The following is an 8,490-nucleotide window of genomic DNA, read 5'->3' on the forward strand; positions in this document are numbered from 1 at the left end:
ATTATATATTAATCAGGGAAGCTGTGCTTTGGATTCCCTTGATAGCTGGTGCAGGGACACCTGAGTTCTGTCCCCCAGCTGGATGTTATAATAACTGCCCCTTCTCGATAACAGCGCCCAGGCAGGATCCCTAAAAGTCAGGTGGATGGGTAACCCTTTCAAGTCCCACCTGGGGTTGTAGTGATTATTAATATTGGGCTCTATTAGCCTTGGATAACATTTTCATCTGACTGCGTTGCTCTCTCCCCAAGAGTTGTGATGTAATAACTACTCAGGAAGGTACTTAATAAACTTTATCTATAGATGTTAATAAGGGAAAGGAATAATCAGGAACGAATTGGGGATAGGAGACCCTATCACTAATGGCTATGATCACTAAACCCTCAGGACTATAGGCTCTTTTAGTAATGCTGGAGCTCTTGTTCTTCACCTTCTCTGGCTCAGCTTGGCCACGGCCAAACCAGAGAAAGCAATCTCCTTTGTTGATACAGATATCGATGATCCCTCTCAGCTTCTTATTGCCAGTTGTTATGTCAGTTCAACAGCCGTCAGGAAATACCTTCCTTACTTCCCTCTGCATCTTCCCCATCCCTCTTCCTGGTTCCCACCCGGGCTCAAATACCTAAATATCTAATGATGGTTCAGATGTCTAAATATCTAGGGGGAATTCAGAGAGAATCAGAGGACCCACGGTCGGATCCACAGGTCAGTCCTCCAAGATCAGATCAATGTCCAAGGCCAAGGGTTCCAGGCCAAGGGGACCAAAACCAAAGGGCCCCTCATATGACTGTCAGGGTATTTATATCCTCTGGCCAACCACCTTTCCTCTTGTTCTCATGGCCTGTGGGAACATTCCAATGTCTCCAACTGTCTTCACCTGTCAATCAAGGTGAGACTCACAACTCCCAGAGTTTAATATGACATCTCTCCAACTACCAAAGGAGTTGGAATTGATTCACTGCAAAGGGCATTCTTTAGGACAAGACTTAATTGCCAAAGGAAATTGTAAGGCAGATATGGCTGCACAATATGCTGTGCAAAATGCTCCAGCCTGCATTATGAATCTCTCTGTTATAAATACCACAGATTTAGAAAAAGCATACAGTAAGAAAGAGATTCTGAAATAAAAGTAAAGTTTTGGAGCTAGAACAGAAAATGGGATTTGGATAACGCCAGTGGGAAAACCAATTCTTCCAAAAGCATTTTACTCTTACATTTGTCAAGCAATACACACAAAGGGTCATTTTGGGACACAAGCATTAATTGATATTGTCAAAAGAACTTGGATAGCTCCAGGAATTAGCACTGTGGCAAATAAGATCTGCTCAGCTTGCTCTGTGTGTGCACAATTCAATCAAAGCATATTTAAGTAAAAAGCTTTTGGTGGTTGGCCACTAGCTCACACACCATTTGAGCATTTGCAAATAGATTATATCAACATATGCAAATCAGGACAATTTAAATTTTGTCTACATGATAGTGGACCAACTAACTAGATGGCCAGAAGCTTTTCCATCTAGCAAAAACACATCAAACTTTGTAGCCAAAATCTTGTTGAAAGAGATCATTCTAAGATTTGGTATAATGTTGAGAGTAGATTCTGACAAAGGGAGCCATTTTACAGATTTGGTTTTAAAACAAGTTTATGAGAATCTGGGTATCATGCCAAAATTTCATGTTCCATATTACCCACAAAGTTCTGGTCAAGTGGAAAGACTGAGCAGAGGAATCAAAAGTATGGTTGAGAAATTATGTACAGAAACTCATTTGAAGTGACCAGAGATTTTACCTCTAGCACTGTTCTATCTGCACACTAGACCAAGAGGAGATGTGCATATCACACCATATGAAATGTTATTTGGACATTCACTATTGCAGACAAAAAGTTGTAAGACAGTTTATGTATCTATGCTTGGAGGAGATCTTGTACTTGCTGAATACATCATAGAGTTACAAAACAGGATTAGAGAATTACGAGAAATGGGAATTTTAATTCAAGGGGGTCCATTAGATTATGCTCTCCATTTGATAAAATCTGGAGATTCAGTTTACATCAAAAACTTTACTAGAAATAGCACAACACAATCATTATGGGTAGGGCCTTTTAACATTATTTTGACAACACCTTCAGCTGTTTGCATATTAGAGAAAGAATCGTGGCTGCATTGCTTGCATGTGAAAAAAGCAATAACAGTAGAAGAGATTACATAAGACAAAATAGCTGCAGTCAAAAAGATGTCAGAAGAAGAAATTATTCAAGAAGAAGAAGAATAAAATGGAGACAGATCAAGATTGAGACATAGGAGAAGACAACATAGAAGAAACAAATAATGACAATGGAAAGGACAATTGCACTGTAACAAAGACATTGCAGGAAAAAAATTAACACAGAGAAGAGGAACACTAAAAAAATATATATAAGGGAGAGAGAGACCCAGATGGGATAGTGGTAGTTGTTTCCACTTATGGATCCCCCTGAATACCCAGCTGTGATCTCTGTGTATTCTAATCTCCGGTTGGTGAGAGTGAAGCAAAATAACTTTCTCTCACTGGTCCAGTTGTGCAAATGCCTTGGAGGCAATTAATTTATAAAATCAGTATCTCTTTTTTTTTATTATTAGACATTTATTAATATTCGTTTTTAACCTCTTTACATACTTTATGCCCCTACTTTCCCCTTCACCCCCCACTCTCCCCCCACCCATGGCCAATGCACATTTCCACTGGTTGTAACATGTGTCCTTGTTCAGGGTCTATTTCCCATTCATGTCCGCCTCAGCCCATGCATTCAAGCAATTGTTTATCTTATATGTTTCCTCTCCTATAGTCCTTCCTCTGAACGTGGGTAGCATCTTTACCATAAATCCCTCAGAGCTGTCTTGTGTCATTGCAGTGCTGCTGGTACAGGAACCCATTACATTTTATTTTACCAAAGTATATCAGTCTCTGTGTACAATGTTCTTCTGGCTCTGCTCCTTTCGCTCTGCATCACTTCCTGGAGGTCTCTCCAATTTGCATGGAATTCCTCCAGTTTATTATTCCTTTTAGCACAATAGTATTCCATCACCCGCATATACCAGAATTTGTTCAGCCATTCCCCAATTGAAGGACATCCCCTCATTTTCCAGTTTTTTGCCATTACAAAAAGCGCAGCTATAAATATTTTCGTACAAATCTGTTTATCTATGATCTCTTTGGGGGTACAAACCCAGCAATGGTATGGCTGGATCAAAGGGCAGGCACCGGTGGAATATATAAATATGTATGTCTATAGATCATTGATTTAATGTCTACTATAAATTGATTAAATTATTACTTCTTATTACTACGTACACACGCTATGCGCTAATTCTTATATATAATAATATATCTTATAATCATTCATATAATATCCTCATTTATTCCGTGTGAACACCAAGCAGTTATTCCATGTTAGATCCTAGGTTAATATCGGTGTTGGAGGCTCCTGCCCGTTGTATATAGCCCCCCCGAAAAAAATCCTACCTCATGCCAGTTAGAATCAGTTATGCCGCGTTATGGGCTGACTAGTAATCGAAACATCGTGATGCCTTATTTAATGGCAGTTTGGATGCAATGAACAAATTTATGATCCTGAAGTAACAACCAATAGCCTGTTCAAGGAATTAGGTACGTCACAATTCATGCCTCTCCTCTGAAGGATGTTAAGCCTTTAGATGGCGGGATGGTGGTCTCTCGTGAGAAGTGGATTGAGGTATTCCTGATGGTTGTGATATGCTTGTCAGATTAAGGTTTGTAATTCCTGTTACCATGGACAGTATGTATATGTATGCCAACATAATATGTCTTATGTAAGATTATGCATAATATTAGGTAATGAATATCCATACACTATATGACTAATAGTACTGTAATATATATGTATTTAGTAATATAAGAGTATAATGTATTATAAGATATGCTAGAGGTAAATAAATCCATGTAATATAGACATATATAATGTATGTAGTATAATTGTAGATATAATGTATATAGTATAATTATGAATATAATGTATAGTAAGATATGCTAGAGGTAAATAAATCCATGTAATATAGACATATATAATGTATATAGTATAATTATACATATGCTATTTTTACTTATACTAAAAATTTTATTGTAAAATGAATTTAGTAATGACATAGCATATAAATTGTTCATCAGGAAGTAGTTTAATCAGAACATCAGCTTTGGGAGTTGGCAGTAGGGTGATATACCCTCTTCTTGAGATGTCCTAGGAAGGAGTTTTCCTTCATTGTTGGCTTACAAGGCCAGTATTTTTGTTAAATTACTTGGACAGTTAAGGGTATTTGGGTTGGAGTATATAGTTCTCGAATATTCCTGCTAGTGGCATTAGGATGAGGATGGTGGTGAAGTAGGAGATTGAGGCTACTTGGCCGATGATGATGAAGGGTTGTTCTACAGGTTGACCCCTGATTCATGTCAGGATAAAGAGGTTAGCTGTAAGAATTCAGAACAAGGTTTGTGAAATTGGTCGGAATATGAGGCTTCGTTGTTTAGATGTGTGGAGAAGGGGGATTACTAATAGTACTATAATAGATGCAAGTAGTGCTAGCACTCCTCCTAGTTTGTTAGGGATAGATCGAAGGATAGCGTATGCGAAAAGGAAGTATCATTCTGGTTTAATGTGGGGTGGGGTGTTTAGTGGGTTGGCTGGTGTAAAATTGTCCGGATCTCCTAGTATGTCTGGGGAGAATAAGGCTAGTGATAGGAGGGTGAGGATTATAAGGATAAGTCCTAAGATATCTTTAATAGTATAGTAGGGGTGGAATGGGATTTTATCTGAGTCAGGATTAATTCCTGTTGGGTTGTTGGAGCTTGTTTCGTGAAGGAATAATAGGTGGACAATGATGAGGGCTAGGATAATGAAGGGTAGGATAAAGTGGAAGGCAAAGAATCGGGTTAATGTTGCTTTGTCTACGGAAAAGCCACCTCAGATTCATTCAACCAAGGTTGTGCCGATGTAAGGAATGGCTGATAGGAGGTTGGTAATAACGGTGGCTCCTCAGAATGATATTTGTCCTCATATCCTACAAATGCGGTTGCTATAACTGTTAGGAGTAGGATTACTCCGATGTTTCAAGTTTCTTTGAATAGGTAGGATCCGTAGTAGATTCCTCGTCCCACATGGAGGAATAGACATATGAAAAATATGGATGCTCCATTTGCGTGTAAATTGCGAATTAGTCAACCGTAGTTTATGTCTCGACAGATGTGGGCTACTGACGAGAAAGCTGTTAGTGTGTCTGATGTGTAGTGTATAGCTAGGAATAGTCCTGTAAGGATTTGGATAATTAGGCAGACTCCTAAGAGAGATCCGAAGTTTCATCAAGCTGAAATGTTAGAGGGTGCTGGGAGGTCGATAAAGGAGTGGTTAATAATTTTTGCAAGTGGGTGAGTTTTTCGTAGGTTGGTCATTATGTTTTTGTAGTTGAAGTACAACAATGGTTTTTCATGCCATAGGTTATGGTTAAAGTCCATGCTAAAATAATAAAAATGATAATTATTTTTTTATTTCTTTGTTATTAATCGTAGGGTTTATAGCTTTTGCTTCTAAGCCTTCTCTGGTATATGGGGGGTTAAGTTTGGTTGCTAGTGGGGGTTTAGGCTGTGCGGTGGTGGTGTGTTTAGAAGATGTATTTTTAGGGTTAGTTGTTTTTTTAGTTTATTTAGGTGGTATGTTAGTAGTTTTTGGTTACACTGCTGCTATGGCTACAGAGGAGTTTCCGGAAACATGGGTTGGAAATGTTGTGGCTATAAGTATGTTATTGTTTGTTCTATTGATGGAAGTAGTGTGATATTATTTGTCTGGAGAAGTTCATATTAATATAGCTGTTGAGTTGTTTGATTTTGCTGGGACCCATTGTATTGGTCAAGATTTTAATGGTGTTTCGTTATTGTATTGATGTGGTGGTTGGGCTCTAGCTTTGTTAGGGTGAATTTTATTTATTACTATTTATGTTGTATTAGAAGTTGTTCGTGGGCGGAGATTAGATAAGTGTTAAAATGAGTGTTATTGAGATTAGGAAAGATAAGAAGTATACTTTTATTAGTCTTTTTTGAGCTGAAGAAAGTTTTGAAGATGCTAGGGAGTGAGTGTAAGCTTGACCTTTAGGTCCTGTTTTCTCATACCAGTTAAGATCAATTAGTATGGTAGCAATTCATTGGCCTATAAATAGGTTTATTAGGGGAGTCATTCGATGAATAATATGAGTGAAGTAACCTAGTAAATTAGAGAAGGAGACAGTATGGTTAGTTGAGTTTATGAGTTTATTGCTGAGAGAGTTTAGTTCTATGCCAATTAAAAGGCCCAGGAAGGTGACCATTAGGGCAGATAGTTTGACTATGGTTGGTATGGTTATGGAGATGGATGATGTTGGGGGGATGTTGGCTGTTAAAATGAAACCGGCAAAAATGCTTCCTAGGGCAAGTCGTATAATAGGATTAATAAGGTTAGGGTTATTCTCATTAATTGGGGTAATTGATGTAAATCGCGGGTGACCTAGTAGGGCGTAGAAGATAATACCGGTTAAGGAAGTGGAGATTAGTGTTATAATCAGGGCTCATGAGTTTGTGTATGATGTGTTCAGGACTTCAATGATTGAGTCTTTTGAGTAAAAGCCTGCTAGAAAAGGGGTTCCTGTGAGTGCAAGGCTGCCTGTTATTAGGGCGGAGGATGTGATAGGTATTGAGTTAAATAACCCTCCTATTTTTCGAATGTCTTGTTCGTCATTGAGGCTGTGGATAATAGACCCGGAGCATAGGAATAGTATTGCTTTGAAAAAGGCATGGGTGCAGATATGTAGGAATGCTAGGTGAGGTTGGTTGAGGCCTACAGTAACTATTATTAGGCCTCATTGACTAGATGTTGAAAAGGCTACAATTTTTTTGATGTCATTTTGTGTGATTGCGCAAATGGCTGTGAACAGGGTTGTTATGGCTCCTAAGCATAGAGCGGTTGTGAGGATTATTTGATTGTTTTCAATTATAGGATGGAATCGGATTAGGAGGAAGATTCCAGCTACTACTATAGTGCTGGAATGGAGTAAGGCTGATACTGGAGTTGGTTCTTCTATGGCAGAGGGGAGTCAAGGGTGAAGTCCAAATTGGGCGGACTTTCCGGTGGCAGCAATAATTAGGCCAAGGAGGGCAATGGTATCTATATTGGTTGAGAAGATGTGTTGAAGATCTCATGAGTTGTTACTTAGTATTAGTCAGGCTATGGATATTATGAATCCAATGTCTCCAATGCGGTTATATAGGATGGCTTGTAGGGCTGCGGTATTGGCATCTGTTCGTCTGTACCATCATCCGATGAGTATAAAGGATATGATTCCTACGCCTTCTCATCCAATGAAAAGTTGGAATAGGTTGTTGGCTGAAACTAAGATGATCATTGTTATTAGGAAGATAGTCAGGTATTTAAAAAATCGGGAGACATTAGGATCAGCGTGTATATACCACAGGGAAAATTCAAGAATAGATCAGGTTACAAATAGGGAAATGGGGATAAAGATAATGGAAAAAGAAGTCAAGTTTAAAACTTATTGAGATGGAGAATGAGTGGATTGAGAATCAGTGTCAGTTAGTGATGACTGATTCTTGGCCGTTGTAGATAAAAGTGAATAGGGGAGGGAGGCTGGCAAAAAAGGCTAATATAATTATGTTTTTGCAATAGGAAGGGAAGTGGTTAGTCTTATTAGGAAATAAGGCTGTGCAGGATTGGTAGTGTTAGTAATATAATTGATAATAGAGCTGTTGAATTGAGAATAGGGTTAATTACTTTTATTTGGAGTTGCACCAAAGTTTTTGGTTCCTAAGACCAATGGATAACTGCTATCCTTTAAAAGTGAGAAAGCCATAATTTTAGTGATGGTCTCAGGAGTTAGCAGTTCTTGATACTTTCTCGGCATATAAGAAGGTTTAAACTTCTATATTTAGATTCACAATCTAATGTTTTTGTTAAACTATATTTGCAGTATGTTATTCCTAGGATGTACATTGGGTTAAATGATAGTATGACTAGTGGTAGCATGTGAAGAATTATTAGTATGTGTTCTCGTGTAAGGGACGTCTTTTATAGCCCTTTGGGCATAGTTTCAAATTGCCAGCCAGAATGGTTTGATCATTTCACAACTCCACCAGCAATGCATTAATGTCCCAATTTTGCCACATCCCCTCCAACATTCATTACTCCTCCCCTTCTTTCATTTCAGCCAATCTGCTAGGTGTGAGGTGATACCTAAGAGTTGTTTTGATTTGCATTTCTCTAATTATTAGAGATTTAGAACACTTTCTCATGTGCTTATTGATACTTGTGATTTCTTTACCTGAGAATTGCCTATTCATGTCTCTTGCCCATTTTTCAATTGGGGAATGGCTTGAGTTTTTATACAATTGCTTTAACTCCTTGTATATTTGAGTGATTAGACCCCTGTCAGAGTTTTT

General features: G+C 38.3%; 1 pseudogene; it reads right to left on the reverse strand.

The window, feature by feature from the left end:
* Positions 1 to 4,654: 4,654 nt before the first annotated feature.
* On the reverse strand, positions 4,655 to 5,547 carry LOC123255431 (annotated as a pseudogene).
* Between the last annotated feature and the right edge of the window lie 2,943 nt (positions 5,548 to 8,490).

This window comes from Gracilinanus agilis, unplaced genomic scaffold, assembly GCF_016433145.1.
Source record: "Gracilinanus agilis isolate LMUSP501 unplaced genomic scaffold, AgileGrace unplaced_scaffold46346, whole genome shotgun sequence".
Classification (NCBI taxonomy): Eukaryota; Metazoa; Chordata; class Mammalia; order Didelphimorphia; family Didelphidae; genus Gracilinanus; species Gracilinanus agilis.